The following is a 19,785-nucleotide window of genomic DNA, read 5'->3' as shown; positions in this document are numbered from 1 at the left end:
ATCCAGACACCTCCAGCTAGTCACTCATTGGTTCTCCCTATTCCTGTTTATTTTCCGCAGAAATTGCAAACTGGGCAATACAGGAGTTTAAAGGCACTGACTCTCCAAGTGGGGAGAGTGTTAGTAAAGCGTCTGGAATGTTGCCCCTGAGTACCAGGGGATGAAAACTGAGACACATTTGAACCCGTTTCCCGATCACACGCTGGATCATACTATGGGTACCACATGCATGTTTTAGCTGAAGGAAGAATCCCTTAAACTTTGAGAGTTGTGACCCATGGCATGAGTACCATGCATTATGACTTCAAAGGGTCTGCATTTGCTCACCGAACCTCACCGATCTTATCACTGCTGCGTTAAAGCCACTGTACACATGCTTGATTCTCTTTTGGAGACATATTATTCCATAGGTTTTCAGATTCTTACTAGTCAGGTATATTCTTAGGCGTTTAATATGGGGTGTTGAGTCCACTTCGTTGAGCAAGGAGTACCTCTTGTCTATTACATATTTGGCTTATGGAACGGTATCTGTGCTAATTTCAATCTACGGTTTTATGCAGCACCCCAACTCACCTTTCCCCTTAAGCAAGCATAAGTTGGTTTTCTACATTTGAGACCCTGTTCTGTTTTGTAATTCAGTTCCTGTGTAGCCAAGTTTACATTCCGTGTATTAGTGATATCTTATGATGTTTCTTTTTCTGTGTGACTTATTTTACTTAGAATCATCGTACCTGAATCCACTCATTATGCTTTACGGGCCTGATGACATAGATTTCATTGCTGAGTGATATTGCATTGTACGTAAGTACCACAACTTCTTTATCCATTTTTCGCTTTCTGTGATATTGAACTTGTACCGTAAACGAGGTTCTTGTAAACAGAGCCGTCCCAAACATTGGGGTGGCTGTGTCTTTTTGATTTTAATTTCCCTAATCTATAGAACCATAAGTGGAAGTGCCCTAGGCTCTGTTGCTTTGTTTTTTAGATGTTTCAGGAAACACCATACACTTCTCCAGAGTGGCTGTTGGCAATTTACATCCCGCCCATCAGCATAACAAGGCTCCAAGTTCTCCATGGCCTGTCCTGCCTTTCTGGATTTTACACTTTTTTCAGATGGCCCTTTTGACTGTGGGGCAGTGAGACATCATTGTAGTGCAGATTTCCTTTGCAAGCTTGCTTGGTTGGCCAAAAAGGGCGTATGCGTTTTTTCCTGAATATATTCAGGAAAAAACTAATACGCCCTTTTTGGCCAAGTGCATCATTGTGGACGTTCTGCCTCTTTTCCTATGCTTTATATGCAATTCCAGTCTGCCTCCTGAAATCGGTTTCCTGCAATTCTGCCCCGCTTTCAAGTCCTCTTGGCAGCCTTACTTCAATATATTTTTGGACGATAGCTGTCATTTATAACTCTGCAGGTTTGTGAATGACAGTACCCTGAGCTCCTTTCTTCAACTCGCTTTCTTGTGAGCTGGCCGCAACACCGCAGGATTGCTTCAGGCCCTAGTGTCGTTCCGGGACGGCACGTTGTGCCTTTGGTTAATTCCTCTTCCTGGTGGGAAATGAGAGTTAAATTTGCCCGTCCAGACACCTCCAGCTAGTCTCTCATTGGTTCTCCCTATTCCTGTTCATTTTCCACAGAAATTGCAAACTGGGCCAAACAGGAGGTTAAAGGCACTGACTCTCCAAGTGGGGAGAGTGTTAGTAAAGCGTCTGGAATGTTGCACCCGAGTACCAGGGGATGAAAACTGAGACACATTTGAACAAGTTTCCCGATCACACGGTGGATCATACTCTGGGTTCCACACGCATGTTTTAGCTGAAAGAAGAATCCCTTAAACCTGGAGAGTTGAGACACATGGAATGGGTACCATGCAATATGACTTCAAAGGGTCTGCATTTGCTCACCGAACCTCACCAATCCTATCACTGCTGCGTTTATGCCGCTGTACACACGCTTGATTCTCTTTCGGAGACATATAAATCCATAGGTTTTAAGATTCTTACTAGTCAGGTATATTCTTAGGCGTTTAATATGGGGTGTTGAGTCCACTTCGTTGAGCAAGGAGTAGCTCTTGTCTATTACATATTTGGCCTATGGAACGGTATCTGTGCTAATTTCAATCTCTGGTTTTATGCAGCACCCCAACTCACCTTTCCCCTTAAGCAAGCATAAGTTGGTTTTCTACATTTGAGACCCTGTTCTGTTTTGTAATTCAGTTCCTGTGTAGCCAAGTTTACATTCCGTGTAGTAGTGATATCTTATGATGTTTCTTTTTCTGTGTGACTTATTTCACTTAGAATCATCATACCTGAATCCACTCATTATGCTGCTGCGGGCCTGATGACATAGATTTTATTGCTGAGTGATATTGCATTGTACGTAAATACCACAACTTCTTTATCCATTTTTCGCTTTCTGTGATATTGAACTTGTACCGTAAACGAGGTTCGTGTTAACAGAGCCGTCCCAAACTTTGGGGTGGCTGTGTCTTTTTTATTTTAATTTCCCTAAGCTATAGGACCATAAGTGGAAGTGCCCTAGGCTCTGTTGCTTTGTTTCTTAGATGTTTCAAGAAACACCATTCACTTCTCCAGAGTGGCTGTTGGCAATTTACATCCCGCCCATCAGCATAACAAGGCTCCCAGTTCTCCATGGCCTGTCCTGCCTTTCTGGATTTTACACTTTTTCAGATGGCCCTTTTGACCAGGGGGCAGTGAGACTTCATTGTAGTGCAGATTTCCTTTGCAAGCTTGCTTGGTTGGCCAAAAAGGACATATGTGTTGTTTCCTGAATATATTCAGGAAAAACGCATACACACTTTTTGGCCAAGTGCATCATTGTGGACGTTCTGCCTCTTTTCCTATGCTTTACCTGCAATTCCAGTCTACCTCCTGAAATCGGTTTCCTGCAATTCTGCCCCTCTTTCAAGTCCTCTTGGCAGCCTTACTTCAATATATTTTTGGAGGATAGCTGTCATTTATAACTCTGCAGGTTTGTGAATTACAGTGCCCCTGAGTTCCTTTCTTCAACTCGCTTTCTTGTGAGCTGGCTGCAACACCACAGGATTGCTTCAGGCCCTAGTGCGGTTCCGGCATGGCACGCTGAGCCTTTGGTTAATTCCTCTTCCTGGTGGGAAATGAGAGTTAATTTTGCCCATCCAGACACCTCCAGCTAGTCACTCATTGGTTCTCCCTATTCCTGTTTATTTTCCGCAGAAATTGCAAACTGGGCAATACAGGAGTTTAAAGGCACTGACTCTCCAAGTGGGGAGAGTGTTAGTAAAGCGTCTGGAATGTTGCCCCTGAGTACCAGGGGATGAAAACTGAGACACATTTGAACCCGTTTCCCGATCACACGCTGGATCATACTATGGGTACCACATGCATGTTTTAGCTGAAGGAAGAATCCCTTAAACTTTGAGAGTTGTGACCCATGGCATGAGTACCATGCATTATGACTTCAAAGGGTCTGCATTTGCTCACCGAACCTCACCGATCTTATCACTGCTGCGTTAAAGCCACTGTACACATGTTTGATTCTCTTTTGGAGACATATTATTCCATAGGTTTTCAGATTCTTACTAGTCAGGTATATTCTTAGGCGTTTAATATGGGGTGTTGAGTCCACTTCGTTGAGCAAGGAGTACCTCTTGTCTATTACATATTTGGCTTATGGAACGGTATCTGTGCTAATTTCAATCTACGGTTTTATGCAGCACCCCAACTCACCTTTCCCCTTAAGCAAGCATAAGTTGGTTTTCTACATTTGAGACCCTGTTCTGTTTTGTAATTCAGTTCCTGTGTAGCCAAGTTTACATTCCGTGTATTAGTGATATCTTATGATGTTTCTTTTTCTGTGTGACTTATTTTACTTAGAATCATCGTACCTGAATCCACTCATTATGCTTTACGGGCCTGATGACATGGATTTCATTGCTGAGTGATATTGCATTGTACGTAAGTACCACAACTTCTTTATCCATTTTTCGCTTTCTGTGATATTGAACTTGTACCGTAAACGAGGTTCTTGTAAACAGAGCCGTCCCAAACATTGGGGTGGCTGTGTCTTTTTGATTTTAATTTCCCTAATCTATAGAAACATAAGTGGAAGTGCCCTAGGCTCTGTTGCTTTGTTTTTTAGATGTTTCAGGAAACACCATACACTTCTCCAGAGTGGCTGTTGGCAATTTACATCCCGCCCATCAGCATAACAAGGCTCCAAGTTCTCCATGGCCTGTCCTGCCTTTCTGGATTTTACACTTTTTTCAGATGGCCCTTTTGACTGTGGGGCAGTGAGACATCATTGTAGTGCAGATTTCCTTTGCAAGCTTGCTTGGTTGGCCAAAAAGGGCGTATGCGTTTTTTCCTGAATATATTCAGGAAAAAACTAATACGCCCTTTTTGGCCAAGTGCATCATTGTGGACGTTCTGCCTCTTTTCCTATGCTTTATATGCAATTCCAGTCTACCTCCTGAAATCGGTTTCCTGCAATTCTGCCCCGCTTTCAAGTCCTCTTGGCAGCCTTACTTCAATATATTTTTGGACGATAGCTGTCATTTATAACTCTGCAGGTTTGTGAATGACAGTGCCCCTGAGCTCCTTTCTTCAACTCGCTTTCTTGTGAGCTGGCCGCAACACCGCAGGATTGCTTCATGCCCTAGTGTCGTTCCGGGACGGCACGTTGTGCCTTTGGTTAATTCCTCTTCCTGGTGGGAAATGAGAGTTAAATTTGCCCGTCCAGACACCTCCAGCTAGTCTCTCTTTGGTTCTCCCTATTCCTGTTCATTTTCCACAGAAATTGCAAACTGGGCCAAACAGGAGGTTAAAGGCACTGACTCTCCAAGTGGGGAGAGTGTTAATAAAGCGTCTGGAATGTTGCACCCGAGTACCAGGGGATGAAAACTGAGACACATTTGAACAAGTTTCCTGATCACACGGTGGATCATACTCTGGGTTCCACACGCATGTTTTAGCTGAAGGAAGAATCCCTTAAACCTGGAGAGTTGAGACACATGGAATGGGTACCATGCAATATGACTTCAAAGGGTCTGCATTTGCTCACCGAACCTCACCAATCCTATCACTGCTGCGTTTATGCCGCTGTACACACGCTTGATTCTCTTTCGGAGACATATAAATCCATAGGTTTTAAGATTCTTACTAGTCAGGTATATTCTTAGGCGTTTAATATGGGGTGTTGAGTCCACTTCGTTGAGCAAGGAGTAGCTCTTGTCTATTACATATTTGGCCTATGGAACGGTATCTGTGCTAATTTCAATCTCTGGTTTTATGCAGCACCCCAACTCACCTTTCCCCTTAAGCAAGCATAAGTTGGTTTTCTACATTTGAGACCCTGTTCTGTTTTGTAATTCAGTTCCTGTGTAGCCAAGTTTACATTCCGTGTAGTAGTGATATCTTATGATGTTTCTTTTTCTGTGTGACTTATTTCACTTAGAATCATCATACCTGAATCCACTCATTATGCTGCTGCGGGCCTGATGACATAGATTTTATTGCTGAGTGATATTGCATTGTACGTAAATACCACAACTTCTTTATCCATTTTTCGCTTTCTGTGATATTGAACTTGTACCGTAAACGAGGTTCGTGTTAACAGAGCCGTCCCAAACTTTGGGGTGGCTGTGTCTTTTTTATTTTAATTTCCCTAAGCTATAGGACCATAAGTGGAAGTGCCCTAGGCTCTGTTGCTTTGTTTCTTAGATGTTTCAGGAAACACCATTCACTTCTCCAGAGTGGCTGTTGGCAATTTACATCCCGCCCATCAGCATAACAAGGCTCCCAGTTCTCCATGGCCTGTCCTGCCTTTCTGGATTTTACACTTTTTCAGATGGCCCTTTTGACCAGGGGGCAGTGAGACTTCATTGTAGTGCAGATTTCCTTTGCAAGCTTGCTTGGTTGGCCAAAAAGGACATATGTGTTGTTTCCTGAATATATTCAGGAAAAACGCATACACACTTTTTGGCCAAGTGCATCATTGTGGACGTTCTGCCTCTTTTCCTATGCTTTACCTGCAATTCCAGTCTACCTCCTGAAATCGGTTTCCTGCAATTCTGCCCCTCTTTCAAGTCCTCTTGGCAGCCTTACTTCAATATATTTTTGGAGGATAGCTGTCATTTATAACTCTGCAGGTTTGTGAATTACAGTGCCCCTGAGTTCCTTTCTTCAACTCGCTTTCTTGTGAGCTGGCTGCAACACCACAGGATTGCTTCAGGCCCTAGTGCGGTTCCGGCATGGCACGCTGAGCCTTTGGTTAATTCCTCTTCCTGGTGGGAAATGAGAGTTAATTTTGCCCATCCAGACACCTCCAGCTAGTCACTCATTGGTTCTCCCTATTCCTGTTTATTTTCCGCAGAAATTGCAAACTGGGCAATACAGGAGTTTAAAGGCACTGACTCTCCAAGTGGGGAGAGTGTTAGTAAAGCGTCTGGAATGTTGCCCCTGAGTACCAGGGGATGAAAACTGAGACACATTTGAACCCGTTTCCCGATCACACGCTGGATCATACTATGGGTACCACATGCATGTTTTAGCTGAAGGAAGAATCCCTTAAACTTTGAGAGTTGTGACCCATGGAATGAGTACCATGCATTATGAATTCAAAGGGTCTGCATTTGCTCACCGAACCTCACCGATCTTATCACTGCTGCGTTAAAGCCACTGTACACATGCTTGATTCTCTTTTGGAGACATATTATTCCATAGGTTTTCAGATTCTTACTAGTCAGGTATATTCTTAGGCGTTTAATATGGGGTGTTGAGTCCACTTCGTTGAGCAAGGAGTACCTCTTGTCTATTACATATTTGGCTTATGGAACGGTATCTGTGCTAATTTCAATCTACGGTTTTATGCAGCACCCCAACTCACCTTTCCCCTTAAGCAAGCATAAGTTGGTTTTCTACATTTGAGACCCTGTTCTGTTTTGTAATTCAGTTCCTGTGTAGCCAAGTTTACATTCCGTGTATTAGTGATATCTTATGATGTTTCTTTTTCTGTGTGACTTATTTTACTTAGAATCATCGTACCTGAATCCACTCATTATGCTTTACGGGCCTGATGACATAGATTTCATTGCTGAGTGATATTGCATTGTACGTAAGTACCACAACTTCTTTATCCATTTTTCGCTTTCTGTGATATTGAACTTGTACCGTAAACGAGGTTCTTGTAAACAGAGCCGTCCCAAACATTGGGGTGGCTGTGTCTTTTTGATTTTAATTTCCCTAATCTATAGAACCATAAGTGGAAGTGCCCTAGGCTCTGTTGCTTTGTTTTTTAGATGTTTCAGGAAACACCATACACTTCTCCAGAGTGGCTGTTGGCAATTTACATCCCGCCCATCAGCATAACAAGGCTCCAAGTTCTCCATGGCCTGTCCTGCCTTTCTGGATTTTACACTTTTTTCAGATGGCCCTTTTGACTGTGGGGCAGTGAGACATCATTGTAGTGCAGATTTCCTTTGCAAGCTTGCTTGGTTGGCCAAAAAGTGCGTATGCGTTTTTTCCTGAATATATTCAGGAAAAAACTAATACGCCCTTTTTGGCCAAGTGCATCATTGTGGACGTTCTGCCTCTTTTCCTATGCTTTATATGCAATTCCAGTCTACCTCCTGAAATCGGTTTCCTGCAATTCTGCCCCGCTTTCAAGTCCTCTTGGCAGCCGTACTTCAATATATTTTTGGACGATAGCTGTCATTTATAACTCTGCAGGTTTGTGAATGACAGTGCCCCTGAGCTCCTTTCTTCAACTCGCTTTCTTGTGAGCTGGCCTCAACACCGCAGGATTGCTTCAGGCCCTAGTGTCGTTCCGGGACGGCACGTTGTGCCTTTGGTTAATTCCTCTTCCTGGTGGGAAATGAGAGTTAAATTTGCCCGTCCAGACACCTCCAGCTAGTCTCTCATTGGTTCTCCCTATTCCTGTTCATTTTCCACAGAAATTGCAAACTGGGCCAAACAGGAGGTTAAAGGCACTGACTCTCTAAGTGGGGAGAGTGTTAGTAAAGCGTCTGGAATGTTGCACCCGAGTACCAGGGGATGAAAACTGAGACACATTTGAACAAGTTTCCCGATCACACGGTGGATCATACTCTGGGTTCCACACGCATGTTTTAGCTGAAGGAAGAATCCCTTAAACCTGGAGAGTTGAGACACATGGAATGGGTACCATGCAATATGACTTCAAAGGGTCTGCATTTGCTCACCGAACCTCACCAATCCTATCACTGCTGCGTTTATGCCGCTGTCCACACGCTTGATTCTCTTTCGGAGACATATAAATCCATAGGTTTTAAGATTCTTACTAGTCAGGTATATTCTTAGGCGTTTAATATGGGGTGTTGAGTCCACTTCTTTGAGCAAGGAGTAGCTCTTGTCTATTACATATTTGGCCTATGGAACGGTATCTGTGCTAATTTCAATCTCTGGTTTTATGCAGCACCCCAACTCACCTTTCCCCTTAAGCAAGCATAAGTTGGTTTTCTACATTTGAGACCCTGTTCTGTTTTGTAATTCAGTTCCTGTGTAGCCAAGTTTACATTCCGTGTAGTAGTGATATCTTATGATGTTTCTTTTTCTGTGTGACTTATTTCACTTAGAATCATCATACCTGTATCCACTCATTATGCTGCTGCGGGCCTGATGACATAGATTTTATTGCTGAGTGATATTGCATTGTACGTAAATACCACAACTTCTTTATCCATTTTTCGCTTTCTGTGATATTGAACTTGTACCGTAAACGAGGTTCGTGTTAACAGAGCCGTCCCAAACATTGGGGTGGCTGTGTCTTTTTTATTTTAATTTCCCTAAGCTATAGGACCATAAGTGGAAGTGCCCTAGGCTCTGTTGCTTTGTTTCTTAGATGTTTCAAGAAACACCATACACTTCTCCAGAGTGGCTGTTGGCAATTTACATCCCGCCCATCAGCATAACAAGGCTCCCAGTTCTCCATGGCCTGTCCTGCCTTTCTGGATTTTACACTTTTTCAGATGGCCCTTTTGACCAGGGGGCAGTGAGACTTCATTGTAGTGCAGATTTCCTTTGCAAGCTTGCTTGGTTGGCCAAAAAGGACATATGTGTTGTTTCCTGAATATATTCAGGAAAAACGCATACACACTTTTTGGCCAAGTGCATCATTGTGGACGTTCTGCCTCTTTTCCTATGCTTTACCTGCAATTCCAGTCTACCTCCTGAAATCGGTTTCCTGCAATTCTGCCCCTCTTTCAAGTCCTCTTGGCAGCCTTACTTCAATATATTTTTGGAGGATAGCTGTCATTTATAACTCTGCAGGTTTGTGAATTACAGTGCCCCTGAGTTCCTTTCTTCAACTCGCTTTCTTGTGAGCTGGCTGCAACACCACAAGATTGCTTCAGGCCCTAGTGCGGTTCCGGCATGGCACGCTGAGCCTTTGGTTAATTCCTCTTCCTGGTGGGAAATGAGAGTTAATTTTGCCCATCCAGACACCTCCAGCTAGTCACTCATTGGTTCTCCCTATTCCTGTTTATTTTCCGCAGAAATTGCAAACTGGGCAATACAGGAGGTTAAAGGCACTGACTCTCCAAGTGGGGAGAGTGTTAGTAAAGCGTCTGGAATGTTGCCCCTGAGTACCAGGGGATGAAAACTGAGACACATTTGAACCCGTTTCCCGATCACACGCTGGATCATACTATGGGTACCACATGCATATTTTACCTGAAGGAAGAATCCCTTAAACTTTGACAGTTGTGACCCATGGAATGAGTACCATGCGTTATGACTTCAAAGGGTCTGCATTTGCTCACCGAACCTCACCGATCTTATCACTGCTGCGTTAAAGCCACTGTACACATGCTTGATTCTCTTTTGGAGACATATTATTCCATAGGTTTTCACATTCTTACTAGTCAGGTATATTCTTAGGCGTTTAATATGGGGTGTTGAGTCCACTTCGTTGAGCAAGGAGTAGCTCTTGTCTATTACATATTTGGCTTATGGAACGGTATCTGTGCTAATTTCAATCTACGGTTTTATGCAGCACCCCAACTCACCTTTCCCCTTAAGCAAGCATAAGTTGGTTTTCTACATTTGAGACCCTGTTCTGTTTTGTAATTCAGTTCCTGTGTAGCCAAGTTTACATTCCGTGTATTAGTGATATCTTATGATGTTTCTTTTTCTGTGTGACTTATTTTACTTAGAATCATCGTACCTGAATCCACTGATTATGCTTTACGGGCCTGATGACATGGATTTCATTGCTGAGTGATATTGCATTGTACGTAAGTACCACAACTTCTTTATCCATTTTTCGCTTTCTGTGATATTGAACTTGTACCGTAAACGAGGTTCTTGTAAACAGAGCCGTCCCAAACATTGGGGTGGCTGTGTCTTTTTGATTTTAATTTCCCTAATCTATAGAACCATAAGTGGAAGTGCCCTAGGCTCTGTTGCTTTGTTTTTTAGATGTTTCAGGAAACACCATACACTTCTCCAGAGTGGCTGTTGGCAATTTACATCCCGCCCATCAGCATAACAAGGCTCCAAGTTCTCCATGGCCTGTCCTGCCTTTCTGGATTTTACACTTTTTTCAGATGGCCCTTTTGACTGTGGGGCAGTGAGACATCATTGTAGTGCAGATTTCCTTTGCAAGCTTGCTTGGTTGGCCAAAAAGGGCGTATGCGTTTTTTCCTGAATATATTCAGGAAAAAACGCATACGCCCTTTTTGGCCAAGTGCATCATTGTGGACGTTCTGCCTCTTTTCCTATGCTTTACATGCAATTCCAGTCTGCCTCCTGAAATCGGTTTCCTGCAATTCTGCCCCGCTTTCAAGTCCTCTTGGCAGCCTTACTTCAATATATTTTTGGACGATAGCTGTCATTTATAACTCTGCAGGTTTGTGAATGACAGTGCCCCTGAGCTCCTTTCTTCAACTCGCTTTCTTGTGAGCTGGCCGCAACACCGCAGGATTGCTTCATGCCCTAGTGTCGTTCCGGGACGGCACGTTGTGCCTTTGGTTAATTCCTCTTCCTGGTGGGAAATGAGAGTTAAATTTGCCCGTCCAGACACCTCCAGCTAGTCTCTCTTTGGTTCTCCCTATTCCTGTTCATTTTCCACAGAAATTGCAAACTGGGCCAAACAGGAGGTTAAAGGCACTGACTCTCCAAGTGGGGAGAGTGTTAGTAAAGCGTCTGGAATGTTGCACCCGAGTACCAGGGGATGAAAACTGAGACACATTTGAACAAGTTTCCCGATCACACGGTGGATCATACTCTGGGTTCCACACGCATGTTTTAGCTGAAGGAAGAATCCCTTAAACCTGGAGAGTTGAGACACATGGAATGGGTACCATGCAATATGACTTCAAAGGGTCTGCATTTGCTCACCGAACCTCACCAATCCTATCACTGCTGCGTTTATGCCGCTGTACACACGCTTGATTCTCTTTCGGAGACATATAAATCCATAGGTTTTAAGATTCTTACTAGTCAGGTATATTCTTAGGCGTTTAATATGGGGTGTTGAGTCCACTTCGTTGAGCAAGGAGTAGCTCTTGTCTATTACATATTTGGCCTATGGAACGGTATCTGTGCTAATTTCAATCTCTGGTTTTATGCAGCACCCCAACTCACCTTTCCCCTTAAGCAAGCATAAGTTGGTTTTCTACATTTGAGACCCTGTTCTGTTTTGTAATTCAGTTCCTGTGTAGCCAAGTTTACATTCCGTGTAGTAGTGATATCTTATGATGTTTCTTTTTCTGTGTGACTTATTTCACTTAGAATCATCATACCTGAATCCACTCATTATGCTGCTGCGGGCCTGATGACATAGATTTTATTGCTGAGTGATATTGCATTGTACGTAAATACCACAACTTCTTTATCCATTTTTCGCTTTCTGTGATATTGAACTTGTACCGTAAACGAGGTTCGTGTTAACAGAGCCGTCCCAAACTTTGGGGTGGCTGTGTCTTTTTTATTTTAATTTCCCTAAGCTATAGGACCATAAGTGGAAGTGCCCTAGGCTCTGTTGCTTTGTTTCTTAGATGTTTCAGGAAACACCATTCACTTCTCCAGAGTGGCTGTTGGCAATTTACATCCCGCCCATCAGCATAACAAGGCTCCCAGTTCTCCATGGCCTGTCCTGCCTTTCTGGATTTTACACTTTTTCAGATGGCCCTTTTGACCAGGGGGCAGTGAGACTTCATTGTAGTGCAGATTTCCTTTGCAAGCTTGCTTGGTTGGCCAAAAAGGACATATGTGTTGTTTCCTGAATATATTCAGGAAAAACGCATACACACTTTTTGGCCAAGTGCATCATTGTGGACGTTCTGCCTCTTTTCCTATGCTTTACCTGCAATTCCAGTCTACCTCCTGAAATCGGTTTCCTGCAATTCTGCCCCTCTTTCAAGTCCTCTTGGCATCCTTACTTCAATATATTTTTGGAGGATAGCTGTCATTTATAACTCTGCAGGTTTGTGAATTACAGTGCCCCTGAGTTCCTTTCTTCAACTCGCTTTCTTGTGAGCTGGCTGCAACACCACAGGATTGCTTCAGGCCCTAGTGCGGTTCTGGCATGGCACGCTGAGCCTTTGGTTAATTCCTCTTCCTGGTGGGAAATGAGAGTTAATTTTGCCCATCCAGACACCTCCAGCTAGTCACTCATTGGTTCTCCCTATTCCTGTTTATTTTCCGCAGAAATTGCAAACTGGGCAATACAGGAGTTTAAAGGCACTGACTCTCCAAGTGGGGAGAGTGTTAGTAAAGTGTCTGGAATGTTGCACCCGAGTACCAGGGGTGAAAACTGAGACACATTTGAACACGTTTCCCGATCACATGGTGGATCATACTCTGGGTTCCACATGCATGTTTTAGCTGAAGGAAGAATACCTTAAACATGGAGAGTTGAGACCCATGGAATGGGTACCATGCAATATGACCTCAAAGGGTCTGCATTTGCTCACCGAACCTCACCAATCCTATCACTGCTGCGTTTATGCCGCTGTACACACGCTTGATTCTCTTTCGGAGACATATAAATCCATAGGTTTTAAGATTCTTACTAGTCAGGTATATTCTTAGGCGTTTAATATGGGGTGTTGAGTCCACTTCGTTGAGCAAGGAGTAGCTCTTGTCTATTACATATTTGGCCTATGGAACGGTATCTGTGCTAATTTCAATCTCTGGTTTTATGCAGCACCCCAACTCACCTTTCCCCTTAAGCAAGCATAAGATGGTTTTCTACATTTGAGACCCTGTTCTGTTTTGTAATTCAGTTCCTGTGTAGCCAAGTTTACATTCCGTGTAGTAGTGATATCTTATGATGTTTCTTTTTCTGTGTGACTTATTTCACTTAGAATCATCGTACCTGAATCCACTCATTATGCTGCGACTGGCCTGATGACATAGATTTTATTGCTGAGTGATATTGCATTGTACGTAAGTACCACAACTTCTTTATCCATTTTTCGCTTTCTGTGATATTGAACTTGTACCGTAAACGAGGTTCGTGTTAACAGAGCCGTCCCAAACTTTGGGGTTGCTGTGTCTTTTTTATTTTAATTTCCCTATGCTATAGGACCATAAGTGGAAGTGCCCTAGGCTCTGTTGCTTTGTTTCTTAGATGTTTCAGGAAACACCATTCACTTCTCCAGAGTGGCTGTTGGCAATTTACATCCCGCCCATCAGCATAACAAGGCTCCAAGTTCTCCATGGCCTGTCCTGCCTTTCTGGATTTTACACTTTTTCAGATGACCCTTTTGACCGGGGGGCAGTGAGACTTCATTGTAGTGCAGATTTCCTTTGCAAGCTTGCTTGGTTGGCCAAAAAGGGCATATGTGTTGTTTCCTGAATATATTCAGGAAAAAACGCATACACCCTTTTTGGCCAAGTGCATCATTGTGGACGTTCTGCCTCTTTTCCTATGCTTTACATGCAATTCCAGTCTACCTCCTGAAATCGGTTTCCTGCAATTCTGCCCCGCTTTCAAGTCCTCTTGGCAGCCTTACTTCAATATATTTTTGGACGATAGCTGTCATTTATAACTCTGCAGGTTTGTGAATGACAGTGCCCCTGAGCTCCTTTCTTCAACTCGCTTTCTTGTGAGCTGGCCGCAACACCGCAGGATTGCTTCAGGCCCTAGTGTGGTTCTGGCATGGCACGCTGAGCCTTTGGTTAATTCCTCTTCCTGGTGGGAAATGAGAGTTAATTTTGCCCATCCAGACACCTCCAGCTAGTCACTCATTGGTTCTCCCTATTCCTGTTCATTTTCCGCAGAAATTGCAAACTGGGCAATACAGGAGTTTTTTTTTTTTTTTAAACATCTTTATTGGAGTATAATTGCTTTACAATGGTATGTTAGCTTCAGCTTCACAACAAAATGAATCAGTTATATACATACATATATTCCCATATCTCTTCCTGCCTGCGTCTCCCTCCCTCCCACCCTCCCTATCCCACCCCTCCAGGCGGTCACAAAGCACCGAGCTGATCTCCCTGTGCTATGCGGCTGCTTCCAACTAGCTATTTACCTTACGTTTGGTAGTGTATATATGTCCATGCCTCTTTATCGCTTTGTCACCGTTTACCCTTCCCCCTCCCCATAGCCTCAAGTCCATTCTCTAGTAAGTCTGTGTCTTTATTCCTGTTTCACCCCTAGGTTTTTCATGACATTTTTTTTAAAATTCCATATATATGTGTTAGCATACGGTATTTGTCTCTCTCTTTCTGACTTACTTCACTCTGTATGACAGACTCTAGGTCTATCCACCTCATTACAAATAGCTCAATTTCGTCTCTTTTTATGGCTGAGTAATATTCCATTGTATATATGTGCCACATCTTCTTTATCCATTCATCCGATGATGGACACTTAGGTTGTTTCCATCTCCGGGCTATTGTAAATAGAGCTGCAATGAACATTTTGGTACATGACTCTTTTTGAATTATGGTTTTCTCAGGGTATATGCCCAGTAGTGGGATTGCTGGGTCATATGGTAGTTCTATTTGTAGCTTTTTAAGGAACCTCCATACTGTTCTCCACAGTGGCTATATCAATTTACATTCCCACCAACAGTGTAAGAGGGTTCCCTTTTCTCCACACCCTCTCCAGCATTTATTGTTTCTAGATTTTTTGATGATGGCCATTCTGACTGGTGTGAGATGATATCTCATTGTAGTTTTGATTTGCATTTCTCTCATGATTAGTGATGTTGAGCATTCTTTCATGTGTTTGTTGGCACTCTGTATATCTTCTTTGGAGAAATGTCTATTTAGGTCTTCTGCCCATTTTAGGATTGGGTTGTTTGTTTTTTTGTTATTAAGCTGCATGAGCTGCTTATAAATTTTGGAGATCAATCCTTTGTCAGTTGCTTCATTTGCAAATATTTTTTCCCATTCTGAGTGTTATCTTTTGGTCTTCTTTATGGTTTCCTTTGCTGCGCAAAAGCTTTTAAGTTTCATTAGGTCCCATTTGTTTACTCTTGTTTTTATTTCCATTTCTCTAGGAGGTGGGTCAAAAAGGACCTTGCTGTGATTTATGTCATAGAGTGTTCTGCCTATGTTTTCCTCTAAGAGTTTGATAGTTTCTGGCCTTACATTTAGGTCTTTAATCCATTTTGAGCTTATTTTTGTGTATGGTGTTAGGGAGTGATCTAATTTCATACCTTTACATGTAGCTGTCCAGTTTTCCCAGCACCACTTATTGAATAGGCTGTCCTTTCTCCACTGTACATTTCTGCCTCCTTTGTCAAAGATAAGGTGACCATATGTGCGTGGGTTTATCTCTGGGCTTTCTATCCTGTTCCATTGATCTATCTTTCTGTTTTTGTGCCAGTACCATACCGTCTTGATAACTGTAGCTTTGTAGTATAGTCTGAAGTCTGGGAGCCTGATTCCTCCAGTTGCTTCTTTCGTTCTCAAAATTGCTTTGGCTATTCGGGGTCTTTTGTGTTTCCATACAAATTGCAAAATTTTTTGTTCTAGTTCTGTGAAAAATGCCAGTGGTAGTTTGATAGGGATTGCATTGAATCTATAGATTGCTTTCGGTAGTAGAGTCATTTTCACAATGTTGATTCTTCCAATCCAAGAACATGGTATATCTCTCCATCTATTTGTATCGTCTTTAATTTCTTTCATCAGTGTCTTATAATTTTCTGCATACAGATCTTTTGTCTCCTTAGGTAGGTTTATTCCTAGATATTTTATTCTTTTTGTTGCAATGGTAAATGCGAGTGTTTTCTTGATTTCACTTTCAGATTTTTCATCATTAGTATATAGGAATGCCAGAGATTTCTGTGCATTAATTTTGTATCCTGCCACTTTACCAAATTCATTGATTAGCTCTAGTAGTTTTCTGGTAGCATCTTTAGGGTTCTCTATGTATAGGATCATGTCATCTGCAAACAGTGACAGCTTTACTTCTTCTTTTCCAATTTGGATTCCTTTTATTTCCTTTTCTTCTCTGATTGCTGTGGCTAAAACTTCCAAAACTATGTTGAATAAGAGTGGTGAGAGTGGGCAACCTTGTCTTGTTCCTGATCTTAGTGGAAATGCTTTCAGTTTTTCACCATTGAGGATGATGTTTGCTGTGGGCTTGTCATATATGGCCTTTATTATGTTGAGGAAAGTTCCCTCTATGCCTACTTTCTGCAGGGTTTTTATCATAAATGGGTGTTGAATTTTGTCAAAAGCTTTCTCTGCATCTATTGAGATGATCATATGGTTTTTCTCCTTCAGTTTGTTAATATGGTTTATCACATTGATAGATTTGCGTATATTGAAGAATCCTTGCATTCCTGGAATAAACCCCACTTGATCATGGTGTATGATCCTTTTAATGTGCTGTTGGATTCTGTTTGCTAGTATTTTGTTGAGGATTTTTGCATCTATGTTCATCAGTGATATTGGCCTGTAGTTTTCTTTCTTTGTGACATCCTTGTCTGGTTTTGGTATCAAGGTGATGGTGGCCTCGTAGAAGGAGTTTGGGAGTGGTCCTCCCTCTGCTATATTTTGGAAGAGTTTGAGAAGGATAGGTGTTAGCTCTTCTCTAAATGTTTGATAGAATTCGCCTGTGAAGCCATCTGGTCCTGGGCTTTTTTTTGTTGGAAGATTTTTAATCACAGTTTCAATTTCAGTGCTTGTGATTGGTCTGTTCATATTTTCTATTTCTTCCTGATTCAGTCTTGGCAGGTTGTGCATTTCCAAGAATTTGTCCATTTCTTCCAGATTGTCCATTTTATTGGCATAGAGTTGCTTGTAGTAATCTCTCATGATCTCTTTTATTTCTGCAGTGTCAGTTGTTACCTCTCCTTTTTCATTTCTAATTCTATTGATTTGAGTCTTCTCCCTTTTTTTCTTGATGAGTCTGTCTAGTGGTTTATCTATTTTGTTTATCTTCTCAAAGAACCAGCTTTTAGTTTTATTGATCTTTGCTATTGTTTCCTTCATTTCTTTTTCATTTATTTCTGATCTGATTTTTATGATTTCTTTCCTTCTGCTAGCATTGGGGTTTTTTTGTTCTTCTTTCTCTAATTGCTTGAGGTGCAAGGTTAGGTTGTTTATTCGAGATGTTTCCTGCTTCTTAAGGTGGGCTTGTATTGCTATAAACTTCCCCCTTAGAACTGCTTTTGCTGCATCCCACAGGTTTTGCGTCGTTGTGTCTCCATTGTCGTTTGTTTCTAGGTACTTTTTGATTTCCTCTTTGATTCCTTCAGTGGTCACTTCATTATTAAGTACTGTATTGTTTAGCCTCCATGTGTTTGTATTTTTTAATACAGGAGTTTAAAGGCACTGACTCTCCAAGTGGGGAGAGTGTTAGTAAAGCGTCTGGAATGTTGCACCTGAGTACCAGGGGATGAAAACTGAGACACATTTGAACCCGTTTCCCGATCACACGCTGGATCATACTATGGGTACCACATGCATGTTTTAGCTGAAGGAAGAATCCCTTAAACTTTGAGAGTTGTGACCCATGGAATGAGTACCATGCATTATGACTTCAAAGGGTCTGCATTTGCTCACCGAACCTCACCGGTCTTATCACTGCTGGGTTAATGCCACTGTACACATGCTTGATTCTCTTTTGGAGACATATAAATCCATAGGTTTTCAGATTCTTACTAGTCAGGTATATTCTTAGGCGTTTAATATGGGGTGTTGAGTCCACTTCGTTGAGCAAGGAGTAACTCTTGTCTATTACATATTTGGCTTATGGAACGGTATCTGTGCTAATTTCAATCTCTGGTTTTATGCAGCACCCCAACTCACCTTTCCCCTTAAGCAAGCATAAGGTGGTTTTCTACATTTGAGACCCTGTTCTGTTTTGTAATTCAGTTCCTGTGTAGCCAAGTTTACATTCCGTGTAGTAGTGATATCTTATGATGTTTCTTTTTCTGTGTGACTTATTTCACTTAGGATCATCGTACCTGAATCCACTCATTATGCTTCTACGGGCCTGATGACATAGATTTCATTGCTGAGTGATATTGCATTGTACGTAAGTACCACAACTTCTTTATCCATTTTTCGCTTTCTGTGATATTGAACTTGTACCGTAAACGAGGTTCTTGTAAACAGAGCCGTCTCAAAATTTGGGGTGGCTGTGTCTGTTTGATTTTAATTTCCCTAATCTATAGGACCATAAGTGGAAGTGCCCTAGGCTCTGTTGCTTTGTATTTTAGATGTTTCAGGAAACACCATACACTTCTCCAGAGTGGCTGTTGGCAATTTACATCCCGCCCATCAGCATAACAAGGCTCCCAGTTCTCCATGGCCTGTCCTGCCTTTCTGGATTTTACACTTTTTTCAGATGGCCCTTTTGACTGTGGGGCAGTGAGACATCATTGTAGTGCAGATTTCCTTTGCAAGCTTGCTTGGTTGGCCAAAAAGGGCGTATGCGTTTTTTCCTGAATATATTCAGGAAAAAACGCATACGCCCTTTTTGGCCAAGGGCACCATTATGGACGTTCTGCCTCTTTTCCTATGCTTTACATGCAATTCCAGTCTACCTCCTGAAATCGGTTTCCTGCAATTCTGCCCCACTTTCAAGTACTCTTGGCAGCCTTACTTCAATATATTTTTGGACGATAGCTGTCATTTATAACTCCTCAGGTTTGTGAATTACAGTGCCCCTGAGCTCCTTTCTTCAACTCGCTTTCTTGTGAGCTGGCCGCAACACCACAGGATTGCTTCAGGCCCTAGTGTGGTTCCGGCACGGCACGCTGAGCCTTTGGTTAATTCCTCCTCCTGGTTGGAAATGAGAGTTAAATTTGCCCGTCCAGACACCTCCAGCTAGTCTCTCATTGGTTCTCCCTATTCCTGTTCATTTTCCACAGAAATTGCAAACTGGGCCAAACAGGAGGTTAAAGGCACTGACTCTCCAAGTGGGGAGAGTGTTAATAAAGCGTCTGGAATGTTGCACCCGAGTACCAGGGGACGAAAACTGAGACACATTTGAACACGTTTCCCGATCACACTGTGGATCATACTCTGGGTTCCACATGCATGTTTTAGCTGAAGGAAGAATCCCTGAAACCTGGAGAGTGGAGACCCATGGAATGGGTACCATGCAATATGACTTCAAAGGGTCTGGATTTGCTCACAGAACCTCACCAATCCTATCACTGCTGCGTTTATGCCGCTGTACACACGCTTGGTTCTCTTTCGGAGACATATAAATCCATAGGTTTTAAGATTCTTACTAGTCAGGTATATTCTTAGGCATTTAATATGGGGTGTTGAGTCCACTTCGTTGAGCAAGGAGTAGCTCTTGTCTATTCCATATTTGGCTTATGGAAC

Source organism: Lagenorhynchus albirostris, chromosome 2 (genome assembly GCF_949774975.1).
Source record: "Lagenorhynchus albirostris chromosome 2, mLagAlb1.1, whole genome shotgun sequence".
NCBI classification, from domain to species: Eukaryota; Metazoa; Chordata; class Mammalia; order Artiodactyla; family Delphinidae; genus Lagenorhynchus; species Lagenorhynchus albirostris.
Note: the sequence above shows the minus strand (reverse complement) of the source record.